Here is a 24,042-nt window from a genome sequence, read left to right as displayed (position 1 = left end):
GTTCTCCCATTTCGTCCCACTTTCTTCATTCCACCATTTTATTCATCACTCATCATCACCGTCTCCTTTAGACTAACCGGCATATACCTGGGACGTAAAACTCAAAGATTTCATTTCATTTTTTTCTAATTTGCTGCTGTTCTTGGCGCCATACAGAAAGCAAACTACCGATGATGAACCAAACTTAGCAAAACAAAGAGGCATATGCTGCATCTGCGGGTTAAGAGAAAACAACAGAATTCGCATTGAATTTAATAATTGTGGAAAAAAGGTGTCCAGAAAGTACGTGTCCAGAAGTAACCATCAGTACTACTTGCAAAACATGCGAGCAATCTCAGAACGAGAGCAGTGGCGTGGATGATGATTAGGTTGGATTCTGTTATTTTGTGTTTTGGCCAGTGTGTGTTCATTCATATTTAGCAGTGTTGTATATTTTTGGTCAACAATGATTTGTCTTAATTTACTGAACCTAATTGCTCCAAAATATAAACTTTGCATCATGCACAATGCTGAAAAATGTGAGTAATCTATGACGGCCAAATTGGCGTCGTATGAACGAAAACGTGCAGTAAGCGAGCGGATAAAAGTTGACTTTGTAACGAGTCAATATCCTTGTTCGTTTTCTTACCTTTGTGCAATCTGTAAACTTCCCCCTTGTGTCTTGCTACATTTTCATTTCTTGGTCGTATCACTTTAATGCGTTTGAGGACCTTGCTCACATCCAACTAAATTGTAAATATTTCGAGCGCCCAGTTAGTACTCCTCTAGCTTACTCAACGGATTTCCGCAGCTATGAGATATTCTCTGGTAAATACGTTGGCGATTACTGTCAAGTTTGTATTTGCTGTTTACTCCTATTTGCTGACGTTTAGCTTTGCACTGGGATTTCCTCAGAAAGTACAATTCAGGATTGTGATTTGAATTTCCCAGCTTGTGAGGTCTTCGACTTTATCATTTTCACATGTGACATCACGAACACGGTGTTATGAAGAGGTTAGATTTTATGGATTGACCATATTTGGTATTGTCTACAACAAGTAGCTAAACCACAAAACGTACATAAAAACCCATAAAGGAACTTGGATGTAAATATTGATACTGTTGGCTGTTAGTGGAAAAGTATTACATTACGAACGTGCCCTGCAGGATACAATTTCCGACACAAATCACCGAGAGAAACTATACAGTACGGTCCCTAAATTAACGTTTGTTTATTATTATATGATTCAAATACTGTAAGAAACAAGATTTAAAAAAGCGAAATATGTTTGGAAAACTCAAACAACTCATTATTATTATTATTAAAGTGCATATGCACGTGTGCTTGGAAGTGTATAATTTTGTACAAGTACTTATACGGTGTCCAAAACCTTAAAAAAATGAAATTTAATAGTTCGTAGTTCCACAGCTTATAGGACTGATCATAGTCAGATCAATACATCACTGAGAAACTAGAATGTGAAATATCCAATATTCATATTTCAGAATTGTGCGTTACTTGCAGAATCATATTTAGCACCTGGCTTTGAGTGCTTGAACACTTTCCACCTGAAAATTCATGTATCAAGATTGTAATATTCTTAAACATGGATATTTTAATAGTTCACAGAACAGTTCGTCAGTGATGTCTTGATCTACTTAGAGAGGCTCATAGTGTTGGAGCTCTGACATTTTAAGATTCAGATATAATACGTTCTCGGCACCTTGCAATTCGAATACAGTCCACTTTTGGGCACATGTTCATATGCTTTTTTTTTCTTATTTTGATTTGAGGAATATGTTTCTACTTAGAGTTTGCACGAGTAAACTTTACACTTAGTTGGTAGAGTCTTGGTTATCTTGTGACAATTAATCCACGATTTTAAATCATTCTGATATATAAAATGTTTGGGCAAAGTATGTTGATAGGATTGAGCAACGGACTTCCCCATGAAAATTCCAAAACAAAACAACATTAGCACAATGTATCTGTAAATTATAGATGAGAAATATAATTAATTTGATGGCTATATGGTAGTTAATGTGAAATACTTAACTGAGACTCAACGTTAATACGGTAGTCGGAACAGAATGAAAGAATCGTTCTTCTAAAATACTAAATCGTACTCAATAAAAACGAAAAATTCATACATAATACACATGAAAACAGCATTTACTAAAACATTATTTTCAGCTTTATGCAACTAATTAAAATTTTTCTGCGCCAAGCAGACAAGGTTTTTTGGGCGACTCGTCCAAAATTGATTTATACAAGTACACATTAGATTTAATGCCATTTTTGCTGGTGTCTGACCTTGAATATTCAAACAAACGGAGTAAATTATGTCAGTAAAATGAAAATATAATGCAAAGTGTTCAATAATTAACTAGTAATAGCAGTATTTGCTTGTTAATGATTAAAGAGATAACATTGAAATGAAAGTTGTTGAAAGCTTACATCATCATCTTATGATGTCACCCGTAATAAAAAATCTTAGTTCATTTGCTCTTAAATAATTGTTCTCTTTTCGTATGGATTACTTCTAATTGTTCTATAAAGATTACTAGATCCTATCACTTTCATTTGACTTTCGGAAAACAAAAGCCAAATTTTAGATTGAGATGATTTAAAACGGTCAATTAATATAAAGAACATCAGTTCGTTATCTATGAGGTGATACGAGCGTATCTATATTAAAATATTATTCATATGGCACGGCATATTTTAGAGAACGACACACGGAAAGAAAGATCTAGTAGTAAAAATGGCATATGCCCTTAAAATTGTCGTTCTTCTTTTGGTTGTCGGGATATGTTCGGGCCAGCTTATTTTACGTAAGTCTTTAAACAAGTAGCTATATAGTGTTACTTTAAAATAAAATGATTCATCAAATGAATGAAAGGTATTGTTCAGATTTTATGTTAATATTTTAGGTTGATTTTTATAATGAAAATGCAGTTATTTTTCACATAGAGATTTTTAGAATATCTGAATTATGAAAATGGGTTACAGAATTTTCGGTAGAAACAAAAGACTAAGTTAAATGCATTTATGAATTATTGATATCATTGTAAATTGAATTTAATTAAGCCATTAAAAGAGGCTACAACTTTAATAAAATACACATAAGCTGAAATAAATTGAATCCTGTTTTGGAGGAAGAACTCTGTGCACTGATCTTCTTATATAATGCTTGTTTGCATAACTGAATTAAAAGTTTACTTACAGCATAGTCGAAAGTTGGAGCAACCATTAGTCAAATAACAATGATTTAGACTTTAGTGGTCAACTAACTTGACTACGCTGAGATAATTGACTATCACGACGCCATTGACGTTTCTAACAATTCTGCCCATTCTGACCCTTTGGTGACATGCATAAAGATGACTAAGTACTAGTGAGTATAATGTCACCTCTTGAAGGAGATTAATCTAGATGTGAGTCCCTAGTCGTAATTCGTGTGCATAAAAAGAACGAATAGGAATTGGATTCCTTTCACTGTGAAAGGCAGTTCCGCCTCATGTGAACTTCGTTTGGAAAACGCTTCGTACAGAAATGACGTAATGAATACAATGTTTATTGCCTTCAATTTTCTAAATCAGGAATTCACAGGAATTCACAGGAATTCTTTCTGTTGCATTTGATCAGTAGTGGTTCTCAAACTTTCCGACAGCGCGGACCCTTGTTTATTCGGGAAGTGTTCTGCGGTCTTCCTTGCAATGCTATCTGAAATTTCACATTGTTTGAAAATTTTACTAAGATGAATTATCACCGACAAGAAAGAGATCAAGAAATAAAATACAGAAGTAATTTATTCTAAAGATACATGGTTGTTTCCCAGTGAATGACATTTCAATTCAAAATACAATATTTTCAATCGGAGGATACTAGTGTGAGGAATGGGTTTTTTATGTATGTATGTTTCTCCATAACTGCATTGAACTCCGGAATAATTTTTGTCACCATCAATCTTAGGACCGATTCAACTTTTCGCTTTCGAGGTTCAACACTGGAAAGAGCAGGGAAAAAATGAAATCTTTGAGTTTTATGTTCCATGGATATGCCAGTTAGACTAAAGGATGGATGGGGTGATAATGAGTAATGAATGAAATGGTGGAATGAAGAAAGGGGAAAGGAACGAGAGAACCGGGGGGAAACCCCACGCACACAGTGTTTGTCCACCAGAAAGCTCACTTTGTGGGGGCTGGGATCGAACTCGGAACGCTAAACATCACAGGTGAACGCTCTACCACTGAGCCACCGCGAAGAGCAGAAAAGGTCTGGTCATATAAGTAAGTGGTAAGGAAACGTATCTAATGTTGCAATGCCTTTTTAGACAATTGTTCATACTCACAGCTTACACGAAAGCCACATTTCAGTGAAACCTTACTCATAATGGTGGATCTAGGACCACTTTAGGAGTTTCCCTCTCTCTCTCTCTCTTTTTTTAAAGTCCCAGAATTGGGGGAAGCTTGATGTTTATAATCATAGGAAAGACTAATATTTACTTCTTTTTCTTTTTAAATAAGTCCTAAATTGGTGGTATGGTGGGAGTTTTCTGCCACTTGAATCTGAAATCCATGAACTTCCGATTCATCGTGCAGTTAATGTACATCTGCTTTTGAAATGAAATGAAATGAAATGAAATGAAATTTTTGAGTTTTACGTCCCACGGTTATGCCGGTTAGGCTAAAGGAGACGTTGATGATGAGTAATGAATGAAATGATGGAATGAAAAAAGTGGGAGGAAACGGGAGAACCCCGAGAAAACCCACGCACACGGTGTTTGCTCACCACAAAGTTCACTTGGCGGGAGCAGGGTTTGAACCCGAGACCTCTAGCACCAGAGGTGAACGCTCTACCACTGAGCAACCGCGGCCCTACATCTGCTTTTGAAAAAAAAATGCCCCAACAAAGAAGGAGTTTACGCACAAAGACACTAGGACATATGTGTTTACAGCATAACATATTGTCTATACCATGGCCTCCTGAACGAAAACTGCATCTTTTCTCAGTGCTCGAAAAACAACCACATAGTCACAAGAGTGTTCTGAGACAAAGATTTCTCACAATATCCGGTAGAATTAACAATAAAGTTTTAGTACAATGAAAACAATTATATTTCAGTAATTTTGGAGCTGTTTTTCTTCTCTTAAATGTTATCTTTCTCTGTCATTGCAACTATATACGATGTAATCATTATAAGTTGTGGTAAAAATCAGACTCTCCTCCCCCCTCTCTCTCTACATATATATATATATATATATATATATATATATATATATATATATATATATATATATATATATATATATATGACCTATATCTTTGTGTTTGTCGTAGCAGATTACACTGATTAATCAGAAGAGAAGTCGACCAGGAAGACACACTAATATAAAAGAAACTAATGGCAATCACACCCGCAGTATTTGACTAAGCAAAATGAGGGCTGCAGATAAAAGTAGTCCCTATCCTTTGTTATAGAATAAAAGGACGCAATTTATCTCTGGCTGGACCCATTCAGCAGGTCATCTCATTTTTAAATGTTCTACAGAGATTTGCTTCATGACATTCTTGGCTTGAATTAAGTTTACTATTAAATATTATTAAATACAATATAATGCAGAGGACAAGTTTTTGTTATTGTGAACTTTAAAAGAAGTAGTAGTTAGGGCAGTGAACCGTTTAAAACGTTTTAGAGTCCTAATTGCATGCAAAGTCTAATTGTTAGTATTACTTATCAATGTGTCTCTTATTATTACTGTTCCACGATTTGTTGTTCTCCTAATTGAGGAAAGCCACGTAATTGTAGACTGTCTATAAAACCCATGCTAAGTATGAAAATAGGTGGCCCCTTACCCTACATGCATTCTCCTATTGATTATTTGAACTACTTGCTAATTGAATATTAGATAGCCCGATTCTAACTGAGCAGTGATTGGGAAATAAAACACATTTTTACTTTGAACTGAACTTTTCCATTTTTGGTCTACAACTATAGAATAAACAAATTAGTATGCGCATTTAGAACATTACCCAATAAGATACAAAATAATTATTTCAATTATTATTAGTAATACATATGAAATTGTTGTATAATGCTTCTTTGGTATCCATAAATATAACATTAATTATAAATCTTGTATTATTTGCTTCATAGTGGCCAACACTACTACCTAATTATTCATCTTTCTCTTCCTTCAACATCAGATTTTGTCAATCGTTATTTTCAAGTAAATACCAAAAAAGTAATCTGTAAGAAAATAATTTTGTAAATAACCATACTTTGTTTAGAAGAGAGCTTTATTTCAAAAAAGAAAAACTTTATTTTCTTCACATGATATTAATCTGAAGGTAATATTTTTTTGGGTGTGGGGAAACACTACATATCCACAAAGTATAATATGATTCCCTTTAAATTATTTTAATAACCACATTCAAATGTTACAACACTACTATATCCGAAACAAACACATATCTGAAACACAAAGACTAAGTGGAGAAGTTGAAAATAAAATTCCTTTTTTCGTTTCAATACAGATCTTTATTTTTATTGCCAGTATCCAAATTGCTGACTCCAAAATTTGATTTACTTTTCTATTAAGCTTACATATGTTAAATGTCTAATGCATCAATTAACATTAAATATCTCATTTGTTTGAATATTGTAATCTCATTTTTTAAAATATTGCAAATAATTATTGCAATATGAAAAAACATTCATTTGAGAAAGCAAGAACTGCGTTGTCAGAACGAACTTATTAGTTTTACGAAATTTATATTATGTTGAATTTTAAATTTACTTTATTAAATTCAATACATTAATATAAATTAGAATTGTAAATTAATCAAGAAGTTAAGGAAAATTAAAGATGAATGCATTTTCTTCTCAATTGAGGAACTTAATATTTTGTAAGGATCTTCCAAGGCAGTCGTCACTGCGTTTTTGCAGCAAGTTCCGAAACACACAAGGTTCTTAAGGACGGTATCTTCTCATTTAACATAATTAGAACATTATAATACAAATTGTAGCTAAGTCATTAAACAGAAAAGTATATTAATATATAATCTTGCAATGTGGGAACTTGTATGGTCAATATTTCTAGAACGGTAAGAGTGACGCAAAAAGCTCGATCGCTTCTTTCAAATAGTTTGTCATGCTTTACCGATTAGATGGTTCAAAATTGAAAACAAAATGCAAATAGCAGACAGATAGATACACATATACCGAGACTTAAAGAACTCAGTGACAAATTTTTAAGTTCGTTCAACAAAAACCTTTTTAAAAAAAGGTTTCTAAATTACGTGAGAAATAAGCGGTTATTACACACCTTTTCCAAATCTTCAAGAACAGTTTAAAGACCAGCAATTATACTTTGCCTGTATTTATCGCTACGAACAAATGATGTGTATCTACTCTACAAGTAATATTTCTGTGCATGCTAAATAGATGTCCCACTTTGTCTGTATTGTAAAATATTCACTAGTTTAAAATATTTTCTTGTCTTTGAAATGATTTAGTTTAAGAAGGCTTTAAGCATTATCTCTATTTTAACCTTTACAAACACATATATCAAGTTTACTCTCAAGGGACATGTTTCGGTTCAAACGCGAAGATAAACATAAAACTTTGTAGACATATACAGGACTAAGTACTGACCACTGTAGAGGGAGTCATTCCCATGTAAAATTCGTTTTCCGTTGACAGCGCAACCTATCCTTCGAGACACTAGCAGTTAGATTACGCGTTGTAGGCGATGAGTGAAGATCAGTCAGGTAGGACAGTGTGTGGTAGTGAGGTTCAATTAGTATCAGGTGCGGTACTCAGTGTGGACAAAATGGAGCTGGCTGTCATTAACCCCTTTCCTATAGTAGATCTCTTAAAAAAGCAAACTAACGCGCAAATTTAAGGATCAGACGTCAGTTGGAGTGAAAGATGAGTCATTTGAGACATTTTTGTGAAATTTAATTATCAGTGAGTACGAGAATAAATTAGAAATGTTACACAAATCGACACTCTACAGATATTATGAAGAAAATTTCATGGCACAGGAAGACATCAATGATAGCAATTCAGAACGGGAACAAGAGAGTATTCCAGAGCGGGAACAAGACAGTACTCAAAGGGAATATCACGTAGTAAAGTACAGATTTATTTTTGATTGCAGTTTACGGAGTATCTACAAAGAATTTTATGAAGGGGGGTAAAACTCGTATAGAAAGCTTCTGGAACGACATAAGAAGCTTATTTCGTTAAGTAACTGCAAACCTATTTTGGATTATGGATAAGCGCTGTCTACGAACTTTGCTTCATTCAAAGGGAATCGGGAAATGAAACTCCAAACAGTGAAATGTGAAGTCATCAAAGAGCATGGAGTATCAGTAGATAACTGGCATTTACAGTGCTGGGCTTTCCAAGCGGCAAAAGATGTGGTCTTATCGGAGTCCAAAGTGTCGCCGGCTTCCATTGGAAATCTTTGAAACAAGCAAGGATTATTTCCCGAACGATTCATAATATCTGTAGAATGTCGATGTGTATATCATTCCTATTTCTTTTTCGTAATCACTGAAAATTACATTGCACAAAACTGTCGCAAATGACTCATCTTTCACTCCAACTGACGTCTGATCCTTAAATCTGCGCCTTAGTTTGTCTTTTGACAGTTCAACTACATGAAGGTGGTTAATGCCAACCCATTTTTTCACACTGCCCCATTTTACCACACTGCCTACTACCCGTAACATTAATTGGAGCTTACTACCACACACTGACATACGTGACTGATCATCACTCATCGCCTACAACGCGTAATCTAACTGCCAGTGTTTCGAAGGAGAGGTGGCGCTGTCGGCGGAAAACGAGTTTTACACGGGAACGAATCCCCTACAGTGGTCAGTACTTTGTCCTGTATACGTCTACCAATTTTCATGTTGATCTTCGCGTTCGAACCTAAACATGTCCCTTGTCAGATATATTTTGTATTTTAGTTGCTACAAAATAATATATTATCTTAACTAATGAACCAGTATTAAAGCACTGGATTTATCTCTAAACAATGATAGAGGTTCGACAAAGCAGGCGATTACTCAGAAATATCAAGAACAGTGTTGATCCGTCATATATGAACTTCTAATCTTCGACAAATAGGCTGTAGCAAACATAGGCAGTATAAAAACCATTACTCTAATATAATGAAAATGTAAGTGGAAATTTCATTAGTTAGAAATACATCTATATCTATATCCATATATATATATATATATATATATATATATATATATATATATATATATATATATATATATATATATATATATACAGGGTGGTAGGTAACTCCACGGACAAACTTTGGGAGGTGATTCCTTGTATGAAATGAAAGAAAAAAAGTTCTTAGAAACATAGATCGAAAAACGTCTCATTTCAGTTATGAACCTCCGAAAATTCGAAAAATCATGTTTTGAAATGCCCTGGCTTAGAAACTATAGGACCTATAACAAGTGGTTTAAGGAATTACACAAGAACTAGTATGCGAACTATCTAAATATCCATGTTTTACCATCCTCCGTTATCGACGAAACGAACGCATTATTAGTACTTAAAGGAGTATCCCTATACCCCAATTTCCATTTTACAGTTCGTTTCGCCGATAACGGAGGATGGTAAAACATGGATATTTAGATAGTTCGTATACTAGTTCCTTTGTAATTACATAAACCGCTTGGGATCGGTCCTGTAGTTTCTAAGTCAGAACGTTTCGAAACGTGAATTTTCGATTTTTTGGTGTTTCATAACTCTGAAAGGACATGTTTTAGTGCCATGTTTATTAGAACTTTTTTCTTTCATTTCATAATGATATCACCTCCAAAAGTTTATCGGTGGAGTTACCTACCACCACACATGTATATATATATTCTTACCAATAATAGCATTAAACAGAAAATATAATACCTTCAGTTTAAACGTTATTGTACATATTTTAATTAATGAAGGTGGTGAAACTCTTATCATTCTGAATGTCGTGCAGAAAACATAAAATCATCTTTACATTCTAGTACTAATTTAGTTATATTTGTATGTTTCACAGCATGTAGTGAAAACAGGATTCATAAATTGCGACCCCAATGTGAAAAGCTCTGCCAGCCTGTTCTACTGTGCTACCACCCAACTGACAATTGCTATTGCAAAGATGGATATAGGCATGATCTAACTACTCGTGACTGTGTGCCCGAGAGCAATTGTAAACCATGTAAGTAAAATATAATATATGGCCTTCAATTTGTATAATTGAATCGATGAGTTTGAAAATCGCTCATCTCCGCATTTCCATTAAATTGAGATTATAAGTTTTCCGTGCTAAACTGACGTGAACTCATATGTAGGATGCATGCAATTCATTTTCCTTTGCTAGTTATATACAACATTGAACATTGAAATCTCCCTTTAGTTTGAAAACTTGACGCATACTGGAGATGACTTTTGTTTTTCGTCTCTCCTGAGTAATGATGATAACTGGTTTTCGAACTTAACGATTGAATTATAGATATGCTATTTTATGAAAAAAAATCAAGCTGATTTTAAGTTGTTTTCTTTTGTAGAATGAATTTTATTAAAAAAAATAGAATATATATAGGGTGTCTCAAAAGTCCACTGACATAGGGTAACTCTATCAGAGTTACAACTAAATATAATAGAGGAAATCGTTATGAAATATGATGTTTTCAATTTGAAGTGAAGGATTTTTATTTTTCAAATAGGACGAACCGTTTGTGCTGTATAATCTTTATGCGCCCAATGTTAATTGAAAATGCAACGTTGGCATTTACCTATACCCATAACATAACTAAATGAAGGCACTTTCTTTTACGCTAACAGTTGCCATTCGTTTGCAGTTATTCGTCCGCTAAGTGTGACCACAGGACCCAATGAAAACCATGATATGGCGGCCCACAGCATCACCGAGCCGCCGCCATATTTCACAGTTGGGCGGAGACACTGCAGTACATAAGCTTCTTTGGGCGTTCTCCACACATAAACACAACCAGTGGTTGGGAATAGGGTGAAGGATGACTCATCCGACCACATCACACGTTTCCAGTCCTCAACTGTCCAAGTTGCATGGTCACGGCACCATTTGCTGCGTGCAAAGCGTTATGGTCCCTGATGAGCGGTTGTGTCCGTGCAACACGACCCCGTAAGTACATGTCATGCAATTCGCGGCGGACTGTGATTGTCGAAACAGGGTGGGGGAGGTGCTGATTGAGTTCCTCCGTCACTTGCTCCGCAGTGGCAAGACGGTTCTGCGTGACAATGCGCTTTAATACCCGGCGTGACCTGTCACTCATGATTTTCTTTGCCCACTGTTCCGCTTCCCCGATGTGGTTTTCCCGTGTGTTGTGTAGGCCGTCATCACCTTCGACACTGTTCCACGCGACACACCTAACACAGTAGCCACTGCCGTCACACTCTCTCCACATAGCCGCGCACCAACAATTTGCCCTCTTTTAAAATCTGAGAGGTCTCCCATTTTACATTACCTCCGTCTGCTTCAGCCACTGGATACTGCTGTTCCACTGCGCCTGACGTAGTATGGAGACCGACCTAACACACCACCACCAGCGGTCCGGCGCTGCGGGAGCCAGGACACCACTGCGAACCCATAGATCTGACGTGTTGCCAACTACAGGTGTTTCCATTTTTCTAATCACCATCTGTACATTATGTGCGGTTGGTCTTTGTTTGTAGAAAATATACTTTGGCAGAAATGTATGGGCAGTATTTAACAGCTTCCATGTCAAATTCCAGTAAATGTTATTTTCCAGCTAAAACTCTGTTGTTGATCTCATTTTTAAATTGTAAGGTTTATTCTTTTCTACTTAAATGCTCAGAATACTCTTGTTACTCTGTCTATTTATCTTCTTCTGACAGGATTTTAAAGCGATCACATACATCTTTTCTTGACAAATAAGTTGATTTTTTTTAATATTTCCATATACAACCAGAATATTTTTTTCTGGAATAATATTCTCTTAATCAAATTACTTTTCTGTGAGGGTCATTATTGTTGTTTGGTATCAGTTGGAAGATAGTCTCTTATAGAACCCTAGCGATAATAATGACACTGAACGAGAGAAAAAGGTCTTATATGACTTCTTTTTTCTAGCCTCCTCCTTAGGCCTACTAATACTTGAAGAAAGAAAATCTCTTTTATCTTGAATCAATATAAGTGTATTTTTGTCTCATTTTCTCAATATGTTTCTTGCAAATGTTTCTGATATAACAAATATGTTGAGGAAAAATCTAATGCAAACCTTGGACTTGTTCACCATCTTTTTGGAGGAAGTATTTCTTGGTGATGTTTCTTCTTCTTTGAGAACTTTGTTGATGACCGAATCTCTTCCTTTGGCACTTTACTGATTTCAGTAGACAAATATTGCCTATGCTTTTCCAAATCTGTCATCTCCCAGAAACCCTAGAATATTTTTCCTAACGCACACTCACTGATCTTTTCGTGGTATTTTGTACAAGAGTTAGTACAAACTCTGTAATTGAAAACCCTACAATGTAATTATTTTTCGGATGTTAACACATATGTTTCTCCGGATTGCTTATTTAATTTCCTGGTATTTTTCTTACACTTTCCTGGTTCCTTGCTCTTGTTCTCTTTTCCCCCTTATAATCTGCATTTTCACTTATTCGTTTGACCAAATTCAATCCCATGGCAAAACTAATGGGTTTTTCAGAGCTAATGGACTGATATGGGCTGAGCAAATATTGCCTGTAACATTGCATGGAATTAAAGGAAGTTAAATAAATATTAATTTCTACACACTACAGTCATTATTCCCTTATGAAAGCTATTTTGATAGACTTTGAAAATTCTATCATATTCTAAAGGTATATTCATCGGACAGTATTTATAATTGTTCTTCACATTTTCTCATTCGAAAACTGACTACAACTTTCATACCAGAAAAGCGATCATCCGAGAAATAAAAATCAATTCTCGTTACACTTTGTAACCCACCCAAGTTTCATAATAAAATGAAATTTTGTAAAAGGAAAATTTTGTGAGATGAAACTCCAGTTTACTGTTAAGTCGGTTATTTCTCTTGGAGTTGGAAGCACTGCTTAACCTTCGGTTAGATTGCGTGAGTCGTCGATCGGGATGACGTCACGTTGCAGCCGAGGTTCTGGCTTTAAGACTGAAGCGCTTCGCAGTGTATAAAATGAGGTAAGAGTGATAGGTCCTCTGAATGAAAAAAAGAAAAAATGGGTCTTTAAATTAATATTCTTTCCGTATAATCGTATAGTTTAGTTAACTTCTTTTGAAATCTATAACAATTCCTGACTATGGTTATTATTTAGAAACATTATAATTATTCAATATATTTTGGAAGCACATATTTCTAAAAATATTGCGAAAGGAAAAGTAAGAAAGTAAAAATAGTTAATTGAATAGTTCATGTTACTGGTTTTGTGTAGGCAGAATTATGCCTTGAGTTAAAACATGTTGATTCTTGTTTTCCTTGTTAAAACTAAAGTAAAGTCGCTAGTCAGGAAGTTTAATATATTGAAATTGCGGAAAATATTAAGGCTAGTGGAGACTTCAAATGAATGATTTCTGTCTTAGGTCCGCTTTGAAAAAGGAAAAAAAAAGAAAGGATTTTATAGAATTACAGTTGAGCTATTGCTCGTAATTCATGCATTTTGACCCATATTTAAGAAATCATTTCCTCCCACATTTTCATTCCAAAGAAAGCCACTTTGCAGTAACTTCGAGTTCCATACATTTTTGATTATATTGTTATATAGGTTTCTAAATTCTATATTTTGGATTTACGATTGGTTATAATAATACTTCAGAAAATTTTGTCACTTGGAAAAAAAAAATCCTTTTGGGAAAAATGTTACTTGCTAACGGCGATTTCGATTAATGATATTATTACTTGTTAAAATTGTTGAATGTTTTCCATATTACTATTTATATAACACGTTTCGGATTTGTTATAATAAAATTTTCCATTTTGTTAGAAAACTTTTTACATTTTTCAAGTAGTTGTAGACAAATTCCTGATTATCTTAATAGTGATATTTTTGCATACAGTATAAGCCTTTTCCAGTATTGAACCTCACTCTTCACGTCGTCATTATTCTCAGCCGTGGGGGAGTGGAATTCTCCTTTCTCTCTCCTTTTAAAATTCTTGTATTCTAAAGGGGGAAGTGGGGTGACGTCCGTTCTCTGGGTGGGTAGTGGGGGCTATTTAAAGATTATATGTGTATCGTTCATCCGTTACATATATAATTTTTAAATAAAAATAAATTTTATACACTGCCCTGGAAAGGAAAAATTTATGCTGGCTTCGAGGTCCGGTTCGGGGAGGTCCAGCAAAAGTGTTCCCCTTTATATTCAAAAATTTATGTGTATTTCTTTGGTGAAATTAACCTCTAAATTAAATAACATATTTTCATTATACTATGCCTTTCTTGTTGAGTAATATAAATGTTGTATATGAATGTTAACGTAAAATACTTAATACAGTGTTGCCGGGGTCGGATACAAAATTTAGGGTTTAGTAGGTCATTGTGTAATAAGCAAATAATTATTGAGAAGGTTGTAAAAATAGTAGTAATTATTCTTTTGGTTTCTTTGTGCTTAATATTTTGTGGTGTTCTTGTAAGGATGGCACAGTCAAAGGAGACGCATGTAAAGTCTAGATTTTCGGATTCTTCAAGTTCTAGTGAGGATGAATTTCTTGGATATTCTTATGAATTTAGTAATCCTATGTTTGATCATTTAAGGCCTTCAGCCCATATTCAAGTGAATCCTCACGAACCTTTTCTAGGTGGTCAAAGTAGACCATTTCAGGATCAAAATTATAACGTGGATCCACAAAGTAATGTGGGACACAGTACACGGTTTGCGAATTCCTCGCCTAATTTAAGAGAAGGAGGGAGTCAAAGCTTTCAAAATAAATATAGAGACCGACCATTTAATATGGCAGCTTCATTAAATTTAAATTTTGAGAAATTTGCTTCGGAAGGAATCTATAAATCTTTGTTGCATGATATTAATAGTCTACCTATAATAGATGGTACCAATACTGAGTCTACATTTCAGTTTTTATTAAAACTTGATAGTATTGTCAGAGGTAAGGGTTTGCCTTTAGATCTTGTGTTGGTAGCTTGTCTTTCTCGTACAAAAGGAGAAATGCAAGAAGTTATACAATCGTTCATTGGGGACGCTTCCCCTTGGCAAACAGTTTGTAGACATTTAGTGGTGCAATTTATTTCCACTATTGGTAGAACACAATTCATGCGACTAATTTTCTACGTTCCCATGCGGGAGGAGCAATCATTATATGAGTTCGTAGATAATAAATTATCGATTATTCACGTACTTGATATGTCCTTTGATGAAGCCACCATTTGTAGTTTAATTACTAATATGGTAACGCCTTCTGCCCATCAATTTCTTGCTGAAAGAGGTATGCCTATCGATTTAAATCAATTGTATTTAGCTGCAGAACACTATGACGCCTTGCATAGATATAGGAAAGATTATTATCGATTACGTAATCAAGGTAGTAGCGTACGGGACTTGGTACCACCCCGTAAATCATCTTCCTTTATCGGAGCGAAGAATACAAAACAGCAAGTAGTGTTGCAATCTCTTGAACCAAGAAATTTACATAAAACTTTAGTTTCTCCAGCTATGTATTCTTTACCATCTAACTATAAAAATCTTGATAAGGCGGAATTTTCTCATAACTATAATTTAGAATCTCAGTACTTAACTCAAAATAACTCAGATGTAAATCAAAATGGTAGTAAATTGGAAAATTTATTAGCGATTCCTGTTTACATTACGGGTATGCGTTTTAAGTGCTTAATTGATACTGGGAGTACGAACTCTTATTTGGCTCGACATCTTTATGATGAACTTAGAAAAAGGTGTAGAATAAAAATAGAAAAGGTGAATGTTCAGACTATAGGCTTAGGAAATGTACAAGTTACAGTGGATATGAGAGTAAGACTATATTTTAAAATTGGAAGACATCAATTTAGTGAAAATTTCTTCATTGTGGACTCTAATGAGTTTGATCTTCTGCTTGGAAATGACTTTCATACAAAATATGACGCCATAATAGACATTGCTGGTAATTTATATAATATAAAAGCTCGGAAGTTAGTGGTTCCTATGATCCGAGCTGATGAACTTTCGTGTGTCCAGACTTCTCTCGCTTCTGCATATACTTCTAGGAATGGGGTGAGTGGAAAGCAGCCGCCATGCGACCTTGGTTGTCCGAAAGCTACACCTCAACCTAGATCTTTTGGTAATTCTCGTCAGATTTTGACTCCATCGACATCAGTAACCAGAGACAGCGGAGTTAATACCACGTTTGACCTAGGAGTGGAATTCGTTTTTGATCAGTCCATATTGCATCCACCGGAGACTAAACCGGAGGAATCTCAAGGTAATTATACGGTTCCTGATCAATTATTACTATGTGATTCTAATTTACAGGAATATGTTAATAACTTGTTAACTTCATATTCTGATGTTATTGGAAACAAAATTGGTAGAGTAAAAAATTTCACTTACAAAATTGAACTTGCCGATAAAACTCCCATTCGATTGCAACCTTATCAGCTTCCAACGCATAAGCAAAAGGAATTAGATTCTTTTATTGCCCAGCTTTTAAAAGACGATATTATAGAGGAAGTAGATTATTCTCCCTACACATCACCCTGCTTTCTAGTAACAAATTCAGATGGAAGCAGGCGGCTTGTAATTTCACACGGAGAGGTGAACAAAAAGGTTATGGTAAACAGCTATCCTTCTCCTAACATGGAGAATGTAATATCTAGTATTTCGGACAATAATATCTTTTCAAAACTTGATTGTAAATCCTGTTTTCATCAAATTCCTCTGGCTGAAGAGAGTAGAAATATTACTGCTTTTGTGACAAAAAATAAAATCTATCGATATAAATCGGTACCAATGGGATTAGTGTTATCACCTTTTGTTTTAAGTAATTTGATGTCAAAAGTCTTTGAAGGGTTAATTGGTAAGAATTTAGAAATATATTTTGATGACATAATTTTATTTAGCAAAGATATTGAGAGTCATAAAGCTCTATTAGAGGAGGTATTATCTCGACTAAGAAATTGGGGAATTACTATATCAGAAAAGAAGTCCTGTCTATTTCAAACTAGTATTAAATATTTAGGGTTTCGTTTTGAAAATGGCAACATGTCAATAGACCCTGAGAGAATTAAAGCTATCCAGGAGATACCAAAACCAAAGAATAGAAAAGGAGTGAACAGAATATGTTAATTTTTCTCGTTCTATTCAAAATTTATTTATGGGTATTCAGAGTTAATTGCTCCCCTTCAAGAATTAAGATCTGTAAAAAAGCCTTTTAAATGGACTAAAGTTCATGATGATGCCCTACAAAAATTAAAAGATGCCTTTTGTAGTCAGGTCATTTTGAAAGTCCCAGATATGAATTCCAACTTCGTAATACATTGTGATAGCTCTTTGCGTCATTTTTCTGGGGTTCTCAGCCAATATGATTCGGAAGGGAATCTTAGACCTGTATCAATGTTTAGTCGGGCAATTCCACAATCTGATTGGAGTAAAAATATATACGAATTAGAACTTAAGGCTCTTTAATTATCTTTGGAAAAATTTGAATATTATTTGGCAAATCCCTTTGTAGTATATACTGATAGTAAGAGTTTAACTTGGTTACTTAATAACCATAAAAGACAAAGGAGATATGGAACAATATTAGAGAAAATCTCGAGGTTTAAATTTCGTATAGTCCATGTAAGATCAAAAATAAATAGTATAGCCGATTTCCTTTCAAGGGTTGGAAACCATCTAGAATTCTATACAAAAGACGATAATACAATGGAAGTCGTAAAAGATCATAATAAAACAGTAAATTTGTCTTTTATTAATTTTTGGCAAAATCCTGTGTTTAATGTGCCTCTTACAGATCACCAGAGGAAGGATCCTGAATTAAGAGAGATTATCAATAGGTTAGAGCAAAAGGAAGAAGTTCCTCCGTATGTATTAAGAAATAAGATCTTGTTTAAAAAGAAAAAAGGTAAAGGGAATAATGGATTTAGAATTGTAATACCTAATTCTTTAATTCAGTCGATTATTGAGTATTCTCATTGTCCAATAATTCATGGTGGGCATATGGGATATCGAAAAACCATTGCTAAGGTCGCTGAAAAGTATACCTGGCCTACTTTATATTCTGACATTAAGAATTTTATACAATCTTGTCATTTGTGCCAAACCTGTAAAGATTCCAATCGAAAACCTATGGGTCAATATTTTACAAAAAAGGTACTGCACCCAAATTATACTTGGTTTATTGATATTGCGGGGAAATTGCCTAGTAGTTCTGGATTTGAATATATTTTAATTGTCACTGACGCCTATAGTCGCTTTGTCTTTTTAGAACCTTTAAGACGACTAACCTCAAAAATCATCTGTAATAAGTTACAGGAATTATTTCTTCGATACGGCTTTCCTGGTAAAGTCCTAAGTGATGGATCTTCTTATTTCGTGAGTGATTACTTCTTGAAATTCTTGTATAGCTATGGTATACAGAGTGTAAAATTCTCCCCATATAACCCACGATCGAACAGAGCCGAACGCACGGTGAGATCGGTTAAAAATTTAATTCGTATTTATGTTGATAAGTCTCAACAGAATTGGGCCCAATTACTATCTAAAATTGCTTTTACTATTAACATAAGTATGAATGAAACTACTGGGACTAGTCCATGTGAACTTTATATGGGACGAAAATTTTACCATCCATTAGATGTTAAATGGTTGATGGATTTAGATCTTTTAGACGATGACCAGGATAAAGAGCAAAAATTAGTTAATATAAATAATAATATTGAACGCGCTTGGAAACATAGTGCGAAAGTTTATACTCAAAAACATAGTCCTGTTAATTTAAATATTGATGATTTAGTATTGGTTAAAAGGTTCATGAAAATTTCAGCAGAGAAACATTTCAATCCAAAAATCGGCCCTCAGTGGGAAGGGCCATACCGCCTTATTTCTAAACCTACACCAAATACAGTTTGGCTAGAAAATATTGAAAGACCATATGTTCATACAAAACGCCATGTTCGTTTTTGTAAGAAATATTTTCCACCAAGACAAGTTAATCAACCTAACCCATAAGGTAACACAGAAAAAAAAAATGATTTGATGTGAGAATTGAGGTTAAGTAAATTATTAATATTGTATATATATATATATATATTGGATGTTCGAACAAAATTTTGTGTGTTGTATATTTTTTTTATTCCTGCAGGAATGCCTCGTCCGAGAAAGTGAGAGGTCAACCCTTTTCATTTTGTAAATACCTCATCATCATCCTTTGTGTATGTTGTGTAAGGAATTGGAAAAATTACTGTAGAAGTTTGTAAAGAAGGCGTTAGCATTTGAATATTTATGGAAGATTTGGTAATGTATTGAAATCATTTTATTATTCAACTTGGGATTTGTTATGGTTAGGAATTTTTTTTGACCGACCCTCGGATATTATGTAACCCACCCAAGTTTCATAATAAAATGAAATTTTGTAAAAGGAAAATTTTGTGAGATGAAACTCCAGTTTACTGTTAAGTCGGTTATTTCTCTTGGAGTTGGAAGCACTGCTTAACCTTCGGTTAGATTGCGTGAGTCGTCGATCGGGATGACGTCACGTTGCAGCCGAGGTTCTGGCTTTAAGACTGAAGCGCTTCGCAGTGTATAAAATGAGGTAAGAGTGATAGGTCCTCTGAATGAAAAAAAGAAAAAATGGGTCTTTAAATTAATATTCTTTCCGTATAATCGTATAGTTTAGTTAACTTCTTTTGAAATCTATAACAATTCCTGACTATGGTTATTATTTAGAAACATTATAATTATTCAATATATTTTGGAAGCACATATTTCTAAAAATATTGCGAAAGGAAAAGTAAGAAAGTAAAAATAGTTAATTGAATAGTTCATGTTACTGGTTTTGTGTAGGCAGAATTATGCCTTGAGTTAAAACATGTTGATTCTTGTTTTCCTTGTTAAAACTAAAGTAAAGTCGCTAGTCAGGAAGTTTAATATATTGAAATTACGGAAAATATTAAGGCTAGTGGAGACTTCAAATGAATGATTTATGTCTTAGGTCCGCTTTGAAAAAGGAAAAAAAAAGAAAGGATTTTATAGAATTACAGTTGAGCTATTGCTCGTAATTCATGCATTTTGACCCATATTTAAGAAATCATTTCCTCCCACATTTTCATTCCAAAGAAAGCCACTTTGCAGTAACTTCGAGTTCCATACATTTTTGATTACGAGTATATTGTTATATAGGTTTCTAAATTCTATATTTTGGATTTACGATTGGTTATAATAATACTTCAGAAAATTTTGTCACTTGGAAAAAAAAATCCTTTTGGGAAAAATGTTACTTGCTAACGGCGATTTCGATTAATGATATTATTCCTTGTTAAAATTGTTGAATGTTTTCCATATTACTATTTATATAACACGTTTCGGATTTGTTATAATAAAATTTTCCATTTTATTAGAAAACTTTTTACATTTTTCAAGTAGTTGTAGACAAATTCCTGATTATCTTAATAGTGATATTTTTGCATACAGTATAAGCCTTTTTCAGTATTGAACCTCACTCTTCACGTCGTCATTATTCTCAGCCGTGGGGGAGTGGAATTCTCCTTTCTCTCTCCTTTTAAAATTCTTGTATTCTAAAGGGGGAAGTGGGGTGACGTCCGTTCTCTGGGTGGGTAGTGGGGGCTATTTAAAGATTATATGTGTATCGTTCATCCGTTACAACTTACGATAAAGATATCCGGCCAACACTATTCACATAATAATCACTTAAATATGAACTCATGAGATCTTGGTTTACTATGCCATTACATTCAGTGTTTTCTTCACTCGTTTCCTTGTTGTTGGTAACGATTCCGGGTCAGCAATAAGCACATATTTATTACTTGAACACGAACTCAAAAGATCTTATTCGGTTTCAGTAGACGACCCAGAACCTTCTTCTCTCTTTTTCTTGGTGTTATTCAATTTGATTAACTCGAGAAATCCTCTTTCTCCCGAAGTCGTTTTCCAATTCATAAACGAACTGTGTGGGACGTGGTTCAAGTCAGCAACCATGCTTAGTTCGCTACTGACGGAACAAAATACTAAAAATTCAAAAGTCGGCAACAGAAGGCTGTCTAAAAATAAATTCGAGTGTTGCGAACTAATATTTGACAGAAATGTAATTTAGTACATTTTGCTAGGGTATATAAGGTAAAACAGACTGAAAAGTGCTGTGAATAGATATGTTATTTTGATTTTGTATTAATTGTATAAATATTTTATTTATTTGTTTTTAAAATAACGAAACAGCATTCTGCTTTTAGTAGAAAAATTACTTACTCCAACTTAAAATCAATATTTCCCACTAAGAGCACAATGCTGTTTCGTATTTTTGAAAATTCACTAAAACCTATTTTTGAAAATTCATCCGAGTGTTCGAGTCAAGGAAACGTATGAGCCAATACGGTTCTTTCGTTCTTAAAATTGATGACCTGTCTTGGGACAGAACAACGTGTTGGATGTAATATTCCTCTAGCTCTAAAACTGTTCGTAATGAGAGATACGTTACTACCTTTTAATGGGGAACAAATAGAGTAACGTCGATTTGTTATCAAGTTTGTCTTCCAAATTATACAGATATATAATGGGAAAAGAAAAATCCGATTTCTGGAGTTACGTTCAACTGGTTCTCGTATGACAACATGTATCAATATTCTTAAAATCATATTACAGCATTCTTTATTTAAATACTTAACATATTAAACCACCGTTGCTCATCCCTAAAGAGACGTTTACCATCATAAAGAATACTAAAGAAAAGATAACATGATATGTCTCATCTCGATTAATGAGGTGAATAGTAGAACGTAAGAACATTAGGCCGTAGAGTATAATTTGGTAGAATATTAATTTGTATGCAAATACAGTAGAGCATCGATTATCCGAACGTCGGTGAACCGAACGACCGCTTAACCGAACTGTGTACTTCCTCGCACCTGTTACTCTCCCACCCTACCGTCCATCATTCCCCTCACTTCCAAACCAAGTTTCCCACAGTAGTCGCCGCACTGAGCCACCGCTGGCGGATCATTGTTTCTAATGGGGCCTTCATAAGGCGCTGCTGACCGCCAAGCCGCCAGTCGCTGTTTTTCAACAATCAGCACACCTTTTTATGAATAAATTTACTGTACAGTACTTCTTTTTGGCAAATAAATATGTACAGTTCGATTATTCGAACAAACCAGTTTTCCGAACACCCATGTCCCCGAATTACTTCGGATAATCGGCGCTCTATTGTACATATGATGCAATTTTACAATATTTGAAATAGTAAATACTGTATGAGCAACCAGATGTAGCTAGACTAAAACCTTGTAGAGAGTACGTTTTTATATCGATTATTATTATTAGTAGTAATAATATTATTATTTATGCGTAAAAACTGCTTGAAAATGATACGAGTTGCTTTCTTTCTTTTTCAGTTGCAAAGAGATTTTACTCCCCTGGAAAATGAAGAATGGATTAAAAATTTCTTTCGAACATACTGGTGCTACATAGATTAGCTTTGTGAAGAGAATGTTTACTTTATAGAGATGCAATAAATGGGTGATTTTAAAAATAAATCCATATTAATATATTTTCATAGTTCCTTTTACTTAATTCCACAATTTCTGATGCAGAATGCTACACTTGATGAGACTCAGCTGCCATTGTATGTGTTTGGATTAACTTACTCAGACCTAATGAACCCTTGATTCATGAAATAAAACCATTTTATTGAGGAAACTACAGCTTAGCTTACATTTGGGTACATTTTATATAATACAAGCTTAAATAAATCCAGTTAAAACTCAATATCGAAATTATAAAATTTTAATGTTCTAAGCCATATGAACACAATGAGGTGTCAGTTGTAAAGCGTTCATATCTGCTGCATGTTGATCCGCGTTCCATCCTTGCTCCAGCCAAGTGCACCTTGAGGTGGACAAACACCGTGTGTTTAGGTTTCCACGGGGTTGTACCAATTGCTCAAAAATTTATTTATTCCACCATTTCTATCATTTCTTATTATCACCGTTTCCTTTAGCCTAGCCGGCAGAATTGTGGGACACAAAGCTGAAGGATTTCATATTCGTTTCATTACCGCAAGAAGAGAAGCAAAGTCTTACTCAATTATTTGGAGGAGTGTAGCTATTTAGATATATTATGAGCCACAAAATAAACACTCTGCAAGGTTCCCATTTTAATTGAAATGACTCAAGAATGAGAAGTTTATTAAGTCAGTACTCTGTACCAATGCTCGAAGAAAATTTAAGAATCTAAAATTTCAACGCATACGCATTCTTTCATGTGTTATACTGATGTACAAACTTCACGTTTCAAATATATATACTAGTCAAGTCAACGTTTACTAGAATCTGCATTATAAAATCCCAGTTGAAAGTATATTTAACAAAATATTTCAGCCATTTACCCCGTTCTACTTGTGATGATGAGACAGAAGCATTGATGTCATGTTTATGAATTTAGAATAATATAAATAGCTCTTCATTCCTTCCTTAAATGTAGAATTGTAGAATTAAACATTGGACTTCGGGATCTCTTGTTTAATACAGAGTTAAAAACCAATATTAATCTCCTCAAGACAAAAGTCTTGTGAGATATGTATGTCACATTTCTCAAGGTGTGTATTTAAAATTCAATTCGCTCTAGTGATAGTATTTTAATAAAAATATGATAACATCGTTATACCAATGTAGATACTTAAATGTTAAAAAGTTCGTTTTTATCTATTCTGCTATTTTAACATAGCGGTGGTGCATACGTTTCTTTAAAATTTTTATAATATACTAAGAGACTAGTATTTCAAGAAACATCGTAATCATATAACTCATAAAATACTGCACATTTTACACTCCTTTCGAA

At 34.2% G+C, this 24,042-nt stretch overlaps 1 long non-coding RNA gene across 1 annotated transcript; it reads left to right on the top strand.

The window, feature by feature from the left end:
* The first annotated feature begins 2,696 nt into the window (after positions 1-2,696).
* LOC145693909 (uncharacterized) lies at positions 2,697-22,725 on the top strand. Its single transcript, XR_014132847.1, has 3 exons — positions 2,697-2,814; positions 10,066-10,227; positions 22,599-22,725. It is a non-coding gene; the product is annotated as an uncharacterized LOC145693909 (long non-coding RNA).
* The last annotated feature ends 1,317 nt before the right edge of the window (positions 22,726-24,042 follow it).

The sequence above is a fragment of the Thermobia domestica genome, chromosome 9 (genome assembly GCF_964235325.1).
Source record: "Thermobia domestica chromosome 9, izTheDome1.hap1.1, whole genome shotgun sequence".
Taxonomy (NCBI): Eukaryota; Metazoa; Arthropoda; class Insecta; order Zygentoma; family Lepismatidae; genus Thermobia; species Thermobia domestica.
The sequence above is the reverse complement of the archived record's forward strand: the minus strand, read 5'-3'. Positions and strand labels throughout refer to the sequence as shown.